This window comes from Myotis lucifugus, unplaced genomic scaffold, assembly GCF_000147115.1.
Source record: "Myotis lucifugus unplaced genomic scaffold, Myoluc2.0 scaffold_666, whole genome shotgun sequence".
Taxonomy (NCBI): Eukaryota; Metazoa; Chordata; class Mammalia; order Chiroptera; family Vespertilionidae; genus Myotis; species Myotis lucifugus.
Window position 1 is genome coordinate 153,347 of NW_005871714.1, and position 18,946 is coordinate 172,292.

The window sequence follows — 18,946 nt, forward strand, 5'->3', positions numbered from 1 at the left end:
ACCAGGTGGGGGAAGTTTTCTGTCCTTATTTCTTCAAATAGGGTTTGCAATATCTTGCTGTCTCTCATCCTGCTGGTACCCCTACTACTTCTGATGGTGGGCACGTTGAAGCTGTCACAAGAGGCTCCTTACACTATCTTCGTATTTTTGGGTTCTTTTTTCATTTTGCTTTTCCGGTGGGGTGTTTCTCGCTTCTTCGCATTTCAAATCTTTGACTTGATTCTTGCGCTGCTCTGGTTTGCTGTTGGGAGTCTGTATAATACTCTTTATTTCAGTCAGTGTATGCTTACTTTCTAGATGGTCCTTTATCACAGCCATCGAGGGTCTCATTAGATTTCCTGTACAACTCATCAAGTTTATCGACAGACTCTAAAAGCCTCTTGAGAGACCTCAAAAGTGTGGGTCTGAACTCAATATCCTCCCTTGATAGTTTTGTCCTGTATCTATATCTCCGCATTTTTTACCCCCCCCCCCCCCCCCCGCATGCCCTCAGAGCTAGGAAGCTGGCGGGTACAGGATGCACGGATGTTTCAGGGGCCACTGAGGAGGGCCAAACACTGCCGATTAAAGTCGGATGCATCGCCTGGGGGAGGGTACACCCTGGCTTCAGACCTGCTAAGGTGCAAAAGGTGTGCATGTTAGAATTGGTGAAATACGGGACCTTCCTGTGACACTTATGACAGCCTTGGGAGATCACCCTGACAGTGCACATGGGGAAACTGAGGCTCAGCTCGGCCGAGGGGTTAGCTCAGGACCACACGGCTCACAGGGGCCACGTCTGGACGCCCTGCACCCTCCTCGGAGCCCAGAACACAGGAGCCTCAGAGGCAATGCCCCCTAAAGGAGCAGGAAGGAGGGGAGTGGGAAGGTGGCCTCGCTTTCTTCTTCCCCGGCAGGGTCGACGCCGCCAGCCAGGGCAGAAGCCAGCACCTGGGACATGGAAGAGGTGGTTCCTGGGCGCACCAGGTGGGGGCACTGAGTTTGGCACTTGGACGCAGCGGGTGAAAATCCACCTCTATGCAATGGGCTGGCGCAGCGGGCAGGTAGGTTTTACGTAAAACACACCTGGGGGAACGTTATCCGACGACTGAGGGGGAGTGTGTGCCGACCCTGAGCCGAGGGCCCGGGAAAGGCCACGCTATGACAACCACAGCAAAGGACCTCTACCCCACCTCGATGTCCACAGCCCCCTTTTACGCTAGAACTTGAGTGTGGAGTACACTGCCTGCCTTAAGCACAACCCGGAAAGAGCGCTGTCCCTTAGGGGGTCCTCAGCGGGCCACACCCACGGGGCAGAATGGCTTTTCCGCATTTTGTAGAGACAGCTTTATGGAGGTATAACTGACAGAGAACGCACAACGCACACAACTTTTAAAGCGCGTAATGAGCTGCATCTGGACTGACATCACCAGCACAACCCTAACCGTGACCGTGCTCGAGGCCCCCCAGCTGAATGGACGTGGACCCAGGTCCCAAGCACCAGTTGCTCAGCACGTCGGTCGATCTGGGTACCAGACCCCGAAACGGATAGCAGGCGCCGAGTGTCTGCGGAGATCCAGGCATGGAGCCCGCCATTTCACACGCATCCTCCGGGGGAGGCGGTTATGCATGGAGCTCGCAAGTGCCAGGGGACCCCGGTCCAAGTCCCAGGCCTGCCCCTTCTCCCCAGGTGGCCTGGGCACCTTCCTTTCCGGCTCTGTGCCCCTCCCTCGCCCGAGGGTAACGGCAGCACCCACCTCACAGGTTTTACGGGTGGAAGTCAAAGGGTTTTAATACCCACCCAGAGGACCCAGCACAGGGCCTGGCCCTCGGAAAGTGCTTCATGTGTCAGCACTTTTTAAAACTAGGAAGTTAAGTGACTCATCCAAGGTCACGAGATAACCGGCCCAGGCAGGCTGCTCCCCGGGCAGCCCGGTCCCACGCCTGCGCTCCTAACTAACCCCGATGCGCCCTCTCTCCAGGACACGATGAGCTCAGAGCCCGATGCAACCAGGTGTCCTCGCCTCGCCTCTGTGGCTGCAGACCTGCCGGTTCCTGCCCAAACCGACCAGGCGACCGTCTGAGCTGGTCACTCGCACAGATTTCTCTCTGCAGACTCAGCCGAACCCACGGCTCCCCTGGCAGCCTGCGTCCTCACCAACAGGGCAGGCGAGGCTTGGCGGGGACAGGGAACATCTGGGGCCCATTCCCTCCCCTCCCATGCCTCCCCGGAGGCCTCCTGCCCCAGATGTGTCAGCTCTGAGGTCCAGGGGCCTCCGAGAGGGGGAGCAGCCCCACCAACGCAGGCGGCTAGGATTTCAGCTCTGCAGCACCAGACGGGACACCGCGGAGGAAACCACTTCCTGCTCTGAATCGCCCCCGGCTGCTGCGGGACGAAGAGCCATCCCCATGGTCCTCCCCAGCGGTGACCACCGTGGTGGGAGAACGCTGCTTCTGCCAGAGGTGGACCCTGGAGGCGGGCAGCCCTCCAGCTGCTGCAGCGTGGTGGTTTCATCAGCGGCACCGTGGCCAGGCTCTGCGCTCGCAGTCCTGGGGCGCTGTTCTCCCCTCTAACAGATGAGGAAACTGGGGCCCAGAGGCACCTGCCACTTCGCTGAACTCCACCAACAACGTCCCTGAGTTTGTGAAGCTGGAATTTGAACCCAGGTTTCTGTAAACTCAATCGAAACACCAACCACTGTGCTAACTCCCCACCCCTCGGCAGAGAAGAAAAACGACGTTCAGGACTGAATAATATTTTTGTGCTTCTTCTACATGCCAGGGGCTGGGGCAGGTGCTTACAGTCTCAAAAATTTCCCCCCACAGTCCCAGGAAGAGTATGTCCTGCGCAGATGCATTGCTGGGGGCTCGGAAGGGTGAGGTGGCCGAGCGGGGGTGTGAACATGGGTGGTACCGGCTCCCGCACGACACCCCATAGCCCTGGCTTGAAGGGAGGCGCTCCAAGCAGATAGGAGGGCTCTGGGCTGCGCATAAGGGTCCTGTGGGTGCTGTAACAAAGGACTTTGTGGCTGAAAACAACGCACATTTACTCTCTTCTAGTTTGGAGGTCGGAGTCCGAGGTAGGTTTCTGGGCCCAAATCCACGTGTCGCAGGGCTGTGCTCCCTCTGGGGGCTCCCGGGGGGAGTCCCTGTCCCTGCCTTTTGCAGCCTTGGGGGCTGCCTGCATTCCTCGGCCTGTGGCCCCTTCCTCCACCTTCAAACCCAGCAGGGTAGGGCTTGCACACCTGTCTCTGACTCTGAACTTGTGCTTCCGGCATCACATCTTCCCTCTCTGACCCTCCCGCCTCCCTCTTACAAGGGCCCACCCAGGTCACCCAGGATCACCTGCTTAACAGTCACATCTGCAAAGTCCCTCTGCCAGACCGGTGACCTATTCGCAGGGTCCAGGGACTGGACTATGGGTGTCTTTGGGGGTCATTATTCACAGCCACGCACAACGCCAGGGCCTAGGGCAGGCAAGAAGGAGTCGAGCTGGACAAGGCAGATGGAGGGCGTCCTGAGTCCATCGGAAAGGCCCGGGGGGAGCACGGCGTGGGGCGGGGAGACCCCGGGCTCAGTGCCCACACGCCGCCAGTCCAGGCCTGGCTCCAGGTGAGGCCACAGCCACAGGCTCGTTCCTCGAAGAGCAGAATGGCTTTTAAGTTCTAAAAATACCAGCCCGTTGCTAAACAAACACCGGGCCCTTGTGAAATAAAGCAACAACATGAAAGGCCTGGCAAGGGGCGCCCGGACACTGATCTGCGAGCGGATCGGGGCAGCTCCCTCCGCCGGAGCAGCCAGAGCCATTTCCGAAGTCCTCGCGGAACTCACGGCCAAGGTCAGGCTCTGGACGGGGGCCAGTGCCTGGGGCAGAAGGCACAGGGGGGAGGAAACTGTGCAGAAAGAGAGTAAACAAACACTTGTGGGGCGTCCCGGGTGGCGGGGGCTTCACGTGCTACTCTCCTTCTGTCTCCCAGCAGCCGTGCACAGGAGGCGTTCTCATGTCCCTGTCCTATCGGTCCCCTTGGTCCAGTGGAAGCTCAGGGAGGGGAAGTGACTTGTCCAAAGTCACACAGCAGTAAGACCTGGGATTCCAACCACGCTCACCTGACTCTAAGACAGGGGTCCTCAAACTACGGCCTGCGGGCCACATGCAAATACAAATATTGTATTTGTTCCCGTTTTGTTTTTTTACTTCAAAATAAGATATGTGCAGTGTGCGTAGGAATTTGTTCATAGTTTTTTTTTAAACTATAGTCCGGCCCTCCAACGGTCTGAGGGACAGTGAACTGGCCCCCTGTTTAAAAAGTTTGAGGACCCCTGCTCTAAGACCAGTGTCCCTTCCCTTTTCCCCAAACTACTGCCAGGTGTTTTTATTGATTTTTTTTTTTAATAGAGAGAGAGAGATTGATTGGTTGCCTGAGAGAGAGAGATTGATTGGTTGCCTCCCATACAAACCCCAACCGGGGATAAAACCCACAACTTAGGTATGTGCTCTGACTGGGAATCAAACCCACAACCTTTTGGTGGGTGGACAAATGTTCCAACCAACTGAGCCACCTGGCCAGGGCAACTACCACCAGGTTTAACACACAAACTTGATAAACATTTGCCATCTGCTGCTCCAGCAGGATAGCACGGTGGTTGAAAGTGCAAGTACCTGGCCCAGCCAGCATGGCTCAGTGGCTGAGTGTCAACCAATGAACCTGGAGGTCATGGTTCAATTTCTGGTCAGGGCACATGCCCAGGGATGCGGGCTTTGATCCTCGGTGGGGAGGGCGTGCAGGAGGCAGCTGGTCAATGATTCTCTCTCATCATTGATGTTCTCTCTTCCTCTCTCTTCCTCTGAAGTCAATAAAGATATATAAAAAAGAAAAAAAAGCAAAAAAAAAAAAAAAAAAAGCAAGTGCAAGTCCTTGAGCCCAATAGCCTGGGTCTGAATCTACCAAGCTGGGGATGTTCACCTCTCTGTGCCTCAGTTTCCCCATCTGTAAAGTGGAGCCAATAAAAGCACCTGCTTCTATGTTGTGAGGATTTAATGCGCTAATTCAGGTGGAGAGTTTGGGCTGGAACAGTGCCAAACCCCGAGGTCGGACTTCCCGCCACGCTGACCTCCCAAAGTCTCTGCCCACTACTGCCCTGTCCTCGGGGTGGGGGTGGGGGGGGTGCTCTCCTGGCTATTTCCCAGAAGTCAGCACATCCTTACTTAACTTTGAGCTGATGCAGAGGGAGGGAGGAGGGGGCCCAGGCCCCCCACACCACAGATAATCCGCAAGCCCTCGCAGGCCAGCCTTCGGAGCACCTTCTGGCTGCAAAACCACAAACCCATCAGTGAATCGGTCAACAAGCGGCTGGGCAGCGCCCCCTCCTGCTCTGCCCCAGGCTGGCAGAGCAGCCTCTGGGGGAGCAGAGGGGGCCAGGGTACACGTGTCAGAGGGCATCCCAGCCCCACCTGAGCACAGACCCACACTGCTACTTCCTGTCCGCCTCATTCCCAACCACACACCTAGAATCAGGTTCACTTGTGGACAGCCATCTCCCAAAGGCCTCACACACACGAGCTCATTACTGAGCCCCACGAGGTGGAAGGCACTACCCCCATTTCATGGATGAGGAGGCTGGAGCTGAGAGAGGTTAAGTAACTTGCCCAAAGACACACAGCAACCAAGTGGCTGAGCTGGGACTTGAGAGGCCCGCCTGCTGCCTTTGTTCTGCGAGGCCCCAGTGGACCCCGGGTGCCCAGGGTCCTGGTCAGCCCATGAGGCTGCAGGCCCTGCTGCCAACTCCCGGCCCAGGTCCCTGGTCTCACATCCTCAGGGGCATCCAGGTGGGCATCTGTCTAGTCACCCATTCATTCTGCCAGCACGGCTCCCGGGAAGCCACGGCTTTGCCACCGTGTGCTGGCTGGCAGGGACGGAGCAGGAACCAGCCAGGTGTGACTCTCTGCCCTCCCGCAGCTGGCAGCAAACAACTAGGAGTCCAAATACAGAAAACAAAACCTGTGAAATGTGCTAGAAAGAGAAGGACGCGTGTAAGGCTGCCATGGAGACGAACTGCAGGGGCCGTGGGGGTGGGGCACAGCGCAAAATGCCGAGAGGGAACATTCCGGGTTAGAGATCAGCAAAGCTCCCTCCCCTAATGAAGAGCCTTGGGTATCTGAGGAACAGAAAGGGCATGTGGCTGCCAGAGAGGTGGGCGCCCATGCACCTCTCTCCCAGCACCCCACATGCAAGGCCTTGGGGTGCCACGGGGGGCAAGGGTCCCAGAGCCCAAAGCTTCCCACGATGAGTGCCTTCTTCCTGCAAGTGGCATCTCTTGGGCAAGATCAGCCCTTCCTCCAGGGGCTGGGAGAAGCCAGCGGGAGGCAAAGCTGCCTGGGCCGCAAGCTGGCTCAGAGGGAGCCCCCAGACCTGGCTGATCCACAGGCCCCTGGGGGGGGGGGGGGGCGCTGGCTACTTCTCCCCACCCCAAGGTGGCCTGGTCGGGGTGTGCCCATCTCTCCCTGAACCTCAGAGGGGAAGCCAGGAGGGGACCGGGGAGCTTTCTCAACGTTTCGTTCACGCGCTCTCCATTCATGGGGCACCCCGACATGGGCCAGGCCCTGACTCGGCCACACACCCAGTGTGTTCAAATCCAGCCACCGGGGAGGGACCCAGGCAGACAGGGAAGGGGCACGTCACTGCACTTGCTGGTCTGGGCGCAGGGAGGTGCATGGGAGAGAGAGGGATGGAAGGGAGGAGGGGGGGGAGGGTTCAAAGGAAAGGCCACCCAGTGGCCCCATATCAAAGGCGCTGGACACGGCAGGGCACCGAGGAGCAAACCCAGAGGCCGAGCCGTTCTGCTGTCAGAAAGAGACTGGAAACTGCTGCGGGGCCCCAGCCCGGCTGCAGGAGGTGTGAGCACCTGCAGGAGCCTGGCCGAGGGCTGGGCGGGGTGGGCGGGGCTGCAGGAGGCAGGCGGTCCAGGGTGGCCAGACCTGCTTGTTTTCTGTTGTTGGTTTTTAAATATATTTTTATTGATTTCAGAGGCAGGGAGAGGGAGAGAGAGACAGACACATCAATGATGACAGAGAAATCATTGATCAGCTGCCTCCTGCACACCCCACACTGGGGATCAGGTCTGCAACCTGGGCATGTGCCCTGACTAGGAATCGAGCCGTGGCCTCCTGGTTCATAGGTCAACGCTCAACCACTGAGCCACGCAAGCTGGGCAGACCTGCTTGTTTTCTAAAAGAAGGTAAAAATCCACACTGTGAATAGTTTCTGACTTTTAATGATGGCAACATAGCAAAAATTAAACACACAGCATGCAGGCTCCAGGAAACATACCTGTGAGTCACCAGTTTTAGAGCTAGGAATGAAGGAAGGCAAATAAAACAGGTGATTGGCCCGAGATGCCCACAGGCGTGTGGGCTGGGCAGGAGAGGGCTTCCGGAAAGAGAGCATCAGGCACAAAATGTTGAAGGCAGGACAGGAGGAGCGGGGCAGGGTCAGAACCGGGGAGAAGACCCCTCCCCGCCCCTTCGGCAGGGCCCTGCCGGGCTCCCCGTGCAGCTGTGAGCGCTGGCTCCTGCCTCACTCTCAGGCGGGGACAGAGGCCCAGACCAGGGAGACCGTCCCTGCGCTCCTGGGCTAATGGGATTGGAATGGGAGCGTGGTGTCAGCCAGACTCCGCAGGGAACCCCTGGAAAAGTCACATGGGCTGTCAAACAGGACCGACAGGGAGGGTCACACCCCATGGCAGGAATGCACCCCTGCATGGAGCTCAGGGCTCACTTGGAGACACACCACCCTCTCTCCCAGCCCCTCCCTTCTGCTCAGGCAGCTGTCCTTCCTGGCGGCCACTTTCTATGGTCAAGTGTGCGAGGCCCATGCTTCCGCTTTCCGGGAAATTCAGCTCCTCCTGCTGCCCAGGGAGAACTGTCCCCCCCCCCTCCCAACCCCCGCTTCAAGGCCAAGGTGGCCCTTGTGAACTATGTTTCCAAACAGGTACCGATCGGAACAGGGGTACCCATGACAGGATCCACGCAGCCCCACGTCCCACCGCACGTAGCCCCGAGTTACTGGGTTTTCCGGCAGCAGGAAAGCCAGCGCCCAGGACAGCAATTCCGAGTGCAGCGAGTCATGACTCTAAGTGCAGCCGCCTCTTTAATTGCACTTCCCTCCAGCAGGGCTGGGCCCAGCTGCTGCGGAGGGGACCCAGCACCCTGGGAACTCTGCCTGGGAATGTGGTCCCCAAAAGGAAGGGGAGCACTCTTCCCCCACTCACAGGGCATGGAGGAAGCCAGGAGGAGGAGGAGGAGATGGGGGTGATGGGGCAGGATCCCTGGGCAGGGGCCTGAGGCCAAATGTGAGCGGGGAGACAGGCCCTGCCTTCAGCTCCTGTTTCTCCTAAAGGGAGAATCACCTATCCTCCTCCCTCCTTCCCCCTCCTCCCTGGCCCAGGCCTCCCTGCTCCTGGCTGGATTAGCTGTTTCCGCTCTATACAGCCCCCGGCCAGCTTCCTAAACCCCAGTGGGATTCCATCACTCCCTGCCTAAAGCCTGCAATGGCTCCCTAGTGCCCTCAGGCTGGAGGGGAGTGGCCCAGCATCAGGTGCCCAAACCCCATTCCTGCAAGCTGTCGTCTTCTCTCTCCCACATCTAATCTGCCAGCAAATCTGTGGACTCTCCAACCTGTCCTGCTGGAGGCTGCCATAGCTTCCCCCCACCCAGGCCATCGTCTTCTCTCTCCCACATCTAATCTGCCAGCAAGTCTGTGGACTCTCCAACCTGTCCTGCTGCTTCCCCCCCCCCCCCCCAGGCTAATCAACACTAGCCATCTAACAGGGGTTGCTGGGAGGGTCAATGGTCTCACGCAGGCAATGCACATGCTGCAGGAGCCAGAAGGGCTGTTTCCAAATGCAACTCAGATCCAGTCACTTCCCTCCTTGAAACCAGTGCATCCTGCCTTGTGTATAATAAAACCCCAACTCCTCACTGGGTGAGCAAAGCCCCACATGAAACTGACCGTCCTCGCATCCACATCTCCCTCCTCGTCCGCCACCCTCCAGAGCCACAGCGGCTCCCTGTCCCCGGCCTGGAAAGCCGGACTCACGCTGCCCCCTTCCCATCAGCCTTGGGTGCAAGGACCCTGCTCCAGAGAGGCCCACTCTGGCCACTGCATGCAAAGGCGCTCCCCCTCCGTCTCCCACCTCGCCCCATTTTAATGCTTTATGGCATGTGCTGTATCTTATCTTTCTCCTGTCTGTGCGCTAATTTATGACTTGCTTTCCCTCTAAACTGCTGGGCTGGGAGGAGGCAATTCCTTCAGCACCTCGCCCGGGGAAGGCACGCGCCCAGGGGCCAGTCCATATTTCTGGAATGAATGACTGTTTGTGTTTCTGACACCTGGCAGAGTGCCTGCCGCGGTGCACTTGACTACTTAGCTGGGTGAGTGCAGGCAAAGCCCTTTGGGGCCAATGCCCCCCCCCACCCCCCGTGCCAGCCTCTGGGACGGTGGCCAGCCAGGGCCCCATCAGAGCCCCACCCCCAGCACATGGCCGACCCTCTACTTTGAGTCTAAGCTGAGCTCCACTTTCCTGAAGTGACATTACAATAAGATGCCCACAGGCCCCCTGTCCCTCAGGTCCTGTGAGCCCCATTCCAGGAGGGTCTGGGCGCCCTGTGGGAGCCCCGCCCCTGCCACAGGAGGAGGCGCCACCTGCTCAGACCGGCACCGAACCGGCCGACCAAGAAAAGCTGCAGGTCAGCACTTCCGGGGCTTGCTGCTTTGCCATGAAAACATTCACAGAGAGAAGTGACATCATCGTACCCATGTCTCCTATCTGCGGAGGAGGCCTCACACCTGTTCCTGGCACTTGGCCGGCACCAGGGTGTGCACTGGCGCCGCAAACCTGCCCACACCTGCGTTCTGCCAACGCGGGGCCAGAGCCCGAGGACTAGCGCTCAGACGGCTCGCCGCCCGTGCCGGGAGCTCACCCTCTCCACAGCCTGCTCCTCGTGGGCTTCGAGAGGCGTGGCCACTGACGTAATGATAGCAACGAACGTACAGTCCCCAGCTGTCCCCGTAACTGCACCTGTGGCTTTAATGCCGCCCCTCCCCCCGTCCGGGATCCCAAGGTCACACAACGCAAAGAACTGCCCTGGCTCCCGACGGGGCCGCCATCCAGGAGGTTCCTTTAGTCTCTGGTGGGTTTTAATGACGCCGAGGCTGCCCTGCCTCCCACCCAATTACCCCATAGGTGATGCTGTGTCCCCACTGCCTCCTACAGGGGACCCACGGTGACATCATGTCCACTCCTGGTGATTTTCTAACTAATCCTGCATTTGTTAACTAGCGTCCACCTCTCCCCTTCCTTCCCCCTTTGAATAATCTGTTGCTTTCAGTGTTGGATGTTCGAACTGTCCTGGTCGGCCGGGCCTTTCTGACCCCTCGGTCTGCATCCTTGCCTCTAGAACGAGATGTCCCAGTCACACTCGGTTACTCTCCACTGCCCCGCACCTGGATGTTTGGCCCGGAAATGTATTCCGAACTCTGACGTCCAGAACCATGAAAGAAAACATTTGTGCTGTTTTAAGCAACACACTGGCCCACGAGAGAAGCTGGCACCTAACAGCGTATGTTCACTCATTTGCTCTACCCCCTAGTAACACGATGATTCCGGAATTATTACTCCAAGAGCACTGTCCACACATCTCTTATGCAAACGCTGAGATCTGGCTCCTGTCCTTCCTTTCTTTTAGGCCTTTGAATACGTTCTGCCATGCGTAGAGTTTCACATTTGTGAGGTTTTATCTGATGTAACCCTGGAGGCGTGACTGGGGAGTCCAAGGGTAAGTGCACCTGTGACTGTGCAGCGATTCCTCAATTTCCCTCCGCTGGGCTCAGGGATCCCTTTACTAATTAGGATCTCATCCTGCCTTTCCGCCCCGTGCGTGAAAGCTACTCCCCATGGGAATACTACGAGAGCATGATCATGTGGTTTCGGAATTTTGCACTCGGAGAGGTGAGCAGTGATAGCTCAGGGTAGCTTTAATGTGCATTTTCAGTAACGCTTTTGATCTCCTGTGCCCACTTTCGGCCCTGGACCAAGGCTCTGGCCGTGGGGACAAGCCGGGGTCTCATTCTGAAGGTGGTAAGCTGGGCATCCCCAAAGGGTGAAGGGGTATGCAGCCCCCCGGTGTGCACCCACCCTGGCACGAACAAACTCTGGCACCTGGGATGGAGAAGGAGAGCTTTGCGTGTCTGGAGCAAGCCTGCCCGGCTCGTTTCTGGACTACAAAGGCTCCCTGCCGCCTTCAGCAAGCAAAAGCAACCGTCTGCCTTTTGTTCTGATGACCAAGGACGAGCTCCCAGGCTCCCGCCCCGGCGCCAGGCGCTCCCTCCACAGTGCTCGGAGCAGGAGGCCCAGGGTGCCCATGAGGGCTGGCGCTACTAACTGGGATCTCTTTCTCCTGAGTCAGTCCCTGCTTGTCCCATGCCAGGCTGTTCTTATATGCCAAGAACAGAGGCTTGAAAACCAGTCTTGGCTTCAAAACCTACTGGCCAGGAGACCTTAGAAAAATCCTAACCTCTCTCACCCCCATTTTGTAGATGGGGAAACAGGCTAATCAACACTAGCCATCTAACAGGGGTTGCTGGGAGGGTCAATGGGCTCACGCAGGCCGGGCAATGGGGGCGTGCCCAGCGAGGTCCACGCGCTAAATAAACGTCAGCTGAGAGATTACTGCTCACAAGCGAGTCCCTGTGTGTAGACGGTTTCCCAGATAAAAAGAGAGGGTGGGCTCTTTACATGCTTCCAAAATACGTATCACATGTATGGGGTGAGTCCTGGTGGGCATCGGTGTATAGCAGGGGTGGGCAAACTTTTTGACTCGAGGGCCACAATGGGTTCTTAAACTGGACCAGAGGGCCGGAACAAAAGCATGGATGGAGTGTTTGTGTGAACTAATATAAATTCAAAGTAAATATCATTACATAAAAGGGTATGGTCTTTTTTTTTTTAGTTTTATTCATTTCAAACGGGCCGGATCCGGCCCGCGGGCCGTAGTTTGCCCACGGCTGGTGTATAGTCAACCAGACCAGGCTTTCGGTTTTTCTCGGGATACATGGAAGATGACTATAACTAGAACGTTAATACAGAGTGAGAATTAGACCCAAAGCGATGAAGGGAACGCCGGGAGGGCACCTGTGTGGGAGGCGGGGGGAAGGGATTCTGGCCCTGGAAGGCGGGAAGGGTGAGGGGACTGAACCAGCTGCCTTTCCAACACATGGAGTCAAGGACGAGTGTGAACATTCCCAGGTGAGGAGGAGCAGAGAGGACACCAGTCACGCAGGTTTACAACCTATAAAAAGCAAAGGCGTCAACAGGGAGCATGGGGTGCAATGGTTGTCAGTCACCAGAACCCCAGGCCCGAGGGCAGAGTCTATATAAAATGCTCGTTGGGGTGGATCCCTATTACCGGCTGCTTAGAAACCCCGACTCCCTGTGTATCCACAGTTGTGCGGAGTCTCCGCTGGGCATGGGCATGTGACTTGCTCTGGCCAATGAAACATCAGCAAAGGATGCTGGGGCTGACAACGGGGGACACTAGACAGATGAGATCTTGCCACTTTTCTGTAAATCTCAAACTACCCCCAAAGAAAACATGTATTATTATTATTATTTTTTAAAAAGTACATTTGCACTAAAGCATGTGCCCTTTTTGGGGCTCCAGTGGCCACGTGAAGCGGCTCACCTGCTGGAGACACGTGCCCAGGGCAGATGCAACAGAACGGCCGAGATTCTGGACGCTTCCTCCATCTGACTCTCAATTATTTCCAACTGGATCAAATGTAGAGTCTAAAAAGCTTTCAAGGGGGATCTGTTAACTATTTAAGTCAATAGTATATTAGGACGATATTCTGCCCATAGAGTTAAAACTCTCTGGAAGCTTCCACTGAAATCTAGGATTTACCAGCTACGATTCTTCCACATCACGGCTGTGGGTCAGAGGGGCTGGCTCGGGGGGTGGGAGGCCCCTGCAGCCGCCGCCAGGGCCTTCCTGCAGGCCTAAGGTAGTTTTGAGTGTATGACTTATTGGAGAAGAGCATATAAATTCAGTCCAAGGGGAAGAAATCCGACAGAGAATGGAGTGAGAATGTGGGAAGGGACACAGGAAACACGAAGCTGCTTTTCAAACCCATGCAGCGGGCGCTGTGGAGACAGGGTGTGTGTGTGAGAAAGCAGGTGGCCGAGCCACCTTCCGCTCGGGCCCACTTGGGCGCCGTCTGCAGGCCACACCTGCTGGGAACGTGAAGGACACTGCTGTCCCCTCCTGCCCAGAGCCCGAGACACGCTCTGCACCCTCGAACTCCTTGGAGCAGGAGTATCTGTGGCAGGTTCTTATCCACAGGCCTGGCTGGCCATAAAGACAAAATAGTATTCAGCCAGTTTGCACTGAATGTGTTGTGGGTTCCAGGCGTGTCACGGGGTCTGGGCAGGGCCTGGGTCCGATCTGCCTCTGAATGATCTGAGCCCCAGGCGTGGGCTCCCGCGTGGGTCAGTTTTCAGGGAACATTTGTTGAATGAGCAAATTAAATAATGAGGCTCCGTTCCTCCCAGAGCTCAGTCTGGGGCAGGTGACTCATTCCGCGGCAGGGAAAAGGCTCCCCCGGGCCCGATTCCTTCTGCTAAAGAGAGAAACTTGGGCATCGCCTCCTCTCTCCCACACGAAAGGATCATCTGCTTTGCTCAGATAACAAGGCCGGCTCTGTGCTGGTGGCCGTGCCCTGCAGGAGCCCGGCCAGTGACAAGCCTGATGGGAAACAGTCGTCCCTCCCTGTGTGCTGAGTCCTGAGGGAGGCCGGCCGGCCTCTAGGGCTGTGAGGGACAGGGAAGAGGGGCCCTTACGAGTTCCCTCCTCCTGCTGTAACAGTTTCCACAGGTTTAGGAGCTGAAAACAATACAAATGTATTATCTGAGGGCTCTGGAGGTCGGAGTCCGAAATGGGTCTCACTGGGCTGAGTTCGAGGTGTGGGCAGGGCTATGTTCTCCTGGAGGCTCCTGGGAGAATCTGTTCTCCTGCCTTTTGCAGCTTCTAGAGCAGCGGTTCTCAACCTTCCTAATGCCGCCACCCTTTAATACAGTTCCTCATGTTGTGGTGACCCCCAACAATAATATTATTTTCGTTGCTACTTCATAACTGTAATTTTGCTACTGTTATGAATCGTCATGTAAATATCTGATATGCAGGATGTATTTTCATTGTTACAAAGTGAACATAATTAAAGCATAGTGATTAATCACAAAAACAATATGTAATTATATATGTGTTTTCCGATGGTCTTAGGCGACCCCTGTGAAAGGGGCATTCGACACCCAGAGGGGTCGCGACCCACAGGTTGAGAACCGCTGCTCTAGAGGAACTGCCCACCTGCAGCTTAAAGACTTCTCCTTATGGGAATGAAATATGTCGGCACTTGGAAGATCTGCATCGCCCAGTGAACCAATATTTTCCAAGTGACCAATGTTAGATGCTCAAAAATCCTGTGTGGGCACAAATCCACCCAAAGTGCACATTAGGCCTATGGCTTTGACCACTGTAACAGATCACAAAAACGAGGCTTCAGACTCTACACTGCCACGAAGCTCCAAGAAACTGCCACTCGGTGAGTGTTAGCGTGGCGTCCAAGAAAAATACCCACGATTATCTAAGAAGGCGATTAACATGCTCCCCTTTCCACCTGTGTAAGTGTGAGGCCAGATTTCCAACCAAGGCAACAAATCACCGTTACCGACTGAAGCAACAGACAGGAGCACTCAGCAGTCTTTCATGAAGTCAGACATCAAAAAGTTTTGTAAAAATTTTATATTTTTGTAAAAATATAAAACAATGCTGCCTTTCTCACTTAAATCTATTTGTTGGGGGGATAGTTATTTTTCATCACAAATAATTGTATTTATGTTAACATGTGATGGGCTTATTATTGTTATTTTACAATAAATTACTGAAGATTCAAGCATGCTTTTTTAAAAAAATTAAATTTATTGGGGTAACACATTGGTTAATAAAACTATACAGGGTTCAGGCATACAGTTCTATAATGCATCATCTACATATTGTCCTGTGTGTTCACCACCCCAACTCAAGCATCCTTGCTTCACCATTTATCCCTCTTCACCTCCCACCCCCTCTGTCCCCTGGCAATCACCATATTGTTGTTCTGTGTAGACATGTTTCCAGTTTTCTTTCTAAAATAGGAAATAATGATAGATCGGAACCTTATCAACAAAAGCTCTTTGGGGTCCTCAATTGTGTAAGATCAGAACACAGTCCAGAAACCAGAAAGTGTGAGAAATACTGTCCTAAGAAAATAAACAGACTGATAAACACAGATCTTTAGCCTGGTGTTATATAACGGCAAACACGAAAAGAAAAAAGTGGAAATGACTTACTAGTAAATACCCAATGATAGGGAAGTGGCTAAATAAATGATGGTGCCTCCATTTGGTAGGACATTATGTGGTCATTAAAAATTATGTTTTCCAAGAGTATTTATTGTTGTGGGGAAATGCTCAACACATTCAACATGCCATTAAGTGATTAAAAAAGGGAAGATGCACCCTAGCGTGTTTGCTCAGTGAACAGAGCGTCAGCCCATAGACCGAAGGGTCCCAGGTTCGATTCCGGTCAAGGGCGTGTATCTCGGTTACAGGCTCGATCCCTAGCCCTGGTAGGGGCGCATACAGAAGGCAACCAATCGATGTGTCTCTCACATAAAGGTTTCTCTCTCTCTCTCTCTCTCCTCTCTCTCTCTCTCTCTCTCTCTCTCTCTCTCTCTTTCTCTCTCTCTCTCTCGGTCCCTCTTCCTCCCTTCTATTCTCTCTAAAAATCAATGGAAAATATCCTCTGGTGAGGATTAACAACAACAAAAATAATAATAATAATTAAAAAGGGAAGAAGCAAATTTTCAAGATCATCATTTCTTTTTTTTTTTTTTAAATATATTTTATTGATTTTTCACAGAGAGGAAGGGAGAGAGATAGAGAGTTAGAAACATCGATGAGAGAGAAACATCGATCAGCCGCCTCCTGCACATCTCCCACTGGGGATGTGCCCGCAACCCAGGTACATGCCCTTGACCGGAATCGAACCTGGGACCCTTCAGTCCGCAAGCCGACGCTCTATCCACTGAGCCAAACCGGTTTCGGCTAGAGATCATCATTTCTATAGCGCCTTGATTATCGGAGGAATCAGTGACTGAGGGGGGCCTGGGAAAATCAACAGATACCCCAAGGGGTCCCAGGGACTACAAGCTTACCACATGTATGGAGCTGGGGTCATGCAGGCACTCAGGTATGTACATACGTGTATGCACACACACACACACACACACACACACATGCGCGCCCTTCTTTCCCAGACCATCACTCATTGCTTCTGCCCGTAAAACTCACAGGGAGATCAAAATCCTAAACCAAACATTCCCAGACTCATCCCCACAGCAACAAAGGAGCCTTCTAAATGCCATTCTCCCCAAACTCGATTCGTTTTGTTGCTCTGATTTGGAAACCTGGGCTGACATTTCGGGTGTCTGAGTTCCTAAGCCTTACGTGCTGGAAAATTCGGGTCTCCTCAGCCCCAAACCAAAGACTGGGGGACAGCCAGTGGGGACCTGCCAGGCGTCTTTGGGGGCTTTGCGTGTTCCCGCCGCGGGGACACCGGCTGTTAACGAGTGTCGCCCAACAGCTGCCGCTGACTTGGCTGGTGCATTTATTCTCGCTCTCCTCATTATGGGCGTCTAAATCCCTTCTCATGCCCTACCTCCTTCTGCCCACATCTGTCTGCAATTGGCGCACCACGTGCTGTGGCCAGGGAGGAAGCATCCGATTTAAGACCGTGCGGAATGCCAGGCAGGATGCTCGGGCGGCGGAAGGTGCCCATGCACTGCTTTTCAGGAACACGGCTCACCCTGAGCTCAGCTGGGCACGAGGCCTCTCAGGTCTGGGCCACCCCTGATGGGAATTGGGAGACCAAATCTCCAAGCAGGTCCCAGGAGGTCTGCCAAGCCCCCTCGCAGGCAATAATCACTAAGTATTTGCACTAATGGTTCCAGGCACTGGGCCAACCACTCGATATCTCATTTAATCCTCACAACAACCCTCAGGAGTGGCTACTATTATTAGCCCCAATTACAAGGAAAGCAGGTACTGTTACTGTTACCCTCAGTAAGGGAACTCTGGTTCAGAGAGGTTAAGGCATTTGCCCAAGGTCACAGAGCCAGTAAGCGGACGAGCTGGGATTCAAGCCCAGATCTGATCCCAGAGCCTCCAGGCCCCGTTGCCCCATCTCTCTTGTCCAGGATTAGAAGACGCAGTGTGCGGTGCAGTGGGAAAAGTGCCTCATTCGGGTGTCTCCCTCTGTCAAAGGGGGTTCCCACCTCCCGGCAGGACTGGGGTGAGTGGTAGGTCAAGCGCTGAGAACAGTGCTGGCCCACAGTAGGTGCTTGATAAAGCGTTCCTTTAGTGAACGCTGACAAGTCCTGGCTGATGAGACCTTGGTGGCAGGCAAGAAATCCACGCACAGAGTCTGGGAGAAACGCCTGCCTGGCGCTACCAGCCAGCTCTCACCGCGGGAGCAAGCACGGCGCCGTCACCTTCACAGACATCGCGTCATTTAGTTCACCGACTGTCCTGGGTTTGGAGAGGGCAGCTGTCTGTCCCAGGGGCTGGGGGTGGGTACCTGAGCCTCTGCTCACTTCCCTGTCAGCTCCTTTGGGCCCCAAGGGGCAGCTGAGAGGTTTGTCCACCCCCCACACGTCCTGAGGGCAGATATGGGTGAGAATTCCATCCCTGGCCAAGGACAGGGAGGGCAGGTTTATGGTCCCGGCAATAAATACTTGGCAAAGGTGGTTGAGATGGCTGCTTCCCGAGACAGTCCTGACTCTCCTCAGGTTCTCAACAAAGCTTAGCGAGGTCCTCGGCTCCCACCACCGGGGCCTGAGGCACCTCCTGGGGGCATCGCTGGGACTGGGCCTGTCCTGGGCAGGGAAGTGGGAAGCTGGGAGGGAGGGCGGCTCCCGCAGATCTATCGGCCTGGATGCTGGATGGTTGCCCACAGAGAGCATGCGTGCTTGGCACCGGACTTCCCGGCCATGCAGCGCCAGCTGGACCGTGACACAGGCCACCTGCCCACCACGGCCCGAGGAGACCACCCAGCACGCTGTCTCAGTGACCCCACGGGAACTCAACCCCAGCAGAAAGGGGCCTCCCTGCCTCTAACAGTGATTTGTTTTGCTGAAAGAACGCACACATTCAGTGCTGAAACATCTGGGTAAGGAGTCAGCCTCGAGGACGTTTTCCCAGACTCCCCCGGGGGATGGTCGGTGGGTGCTGGATGCACAGCCTGCTTGGCCCGTGTGCGGGCGCTTGCTGCTCACCTCTCCCCTCTGGTCAGGGAGACCCGCAATGACAGAGCCCACTAACTGCCCAGCAAAATCCACTCCCCTCCTTGCCCTCCACCAGTTAGCCGTGTGGCCTGGACGGGGACGTCCAGCTGGAAATGACATGGCCCAGCAGCCCCTGCAGCCCGGCCTCGCGACCAGTGCTGCCGGAGGGAACCTCTGGCCCTCAGTTCTGGCTCTTCCCCTGGGTTTCTCCCAGGTTGGGGAGCAGAGGCGCCCCCCACCCTGAAAGGCTCCTCAGATGGTTATAGGAGAGACAAATAGATTCGTTAAGTCCCTCTTTTGGGGTTTCTGCTACAGCAGCCCGGAATCAATCTGAGTAATTAACCTGCTTTGGCTTCAAAAATAAAGTCCTCAGAGAGTATTTATGGTTCTGGTAACTGGTAAGTGGAGAGCAGGCTGCAAGTTTTATTGCCTTGTTTTCCCCCAGGAGAAAGGGAGACACCTGGGGAGAACACGCAGATGGAGGCAGACCCCTCCCCCCCCCCCCCCCGCCCCTCTCTCCCCCAGTGCTCGTGCGG

General features: G+C 55.4%; 1 protein-coding gene across 2 annotated transcripts in view; it reads right to left on the reverse strand.

Annotated features, from left to right (window-relative positions):
• Positions 1-18,946, reverse strand: part of KAZN (kazrin, periplakin interacting protein) — a 60,861-nt gene that overhangs the window by 30,150 nt on the left and 11,765 nt on the right. The gene's annotated exons all lie outside the window — the stretch shown is intronic.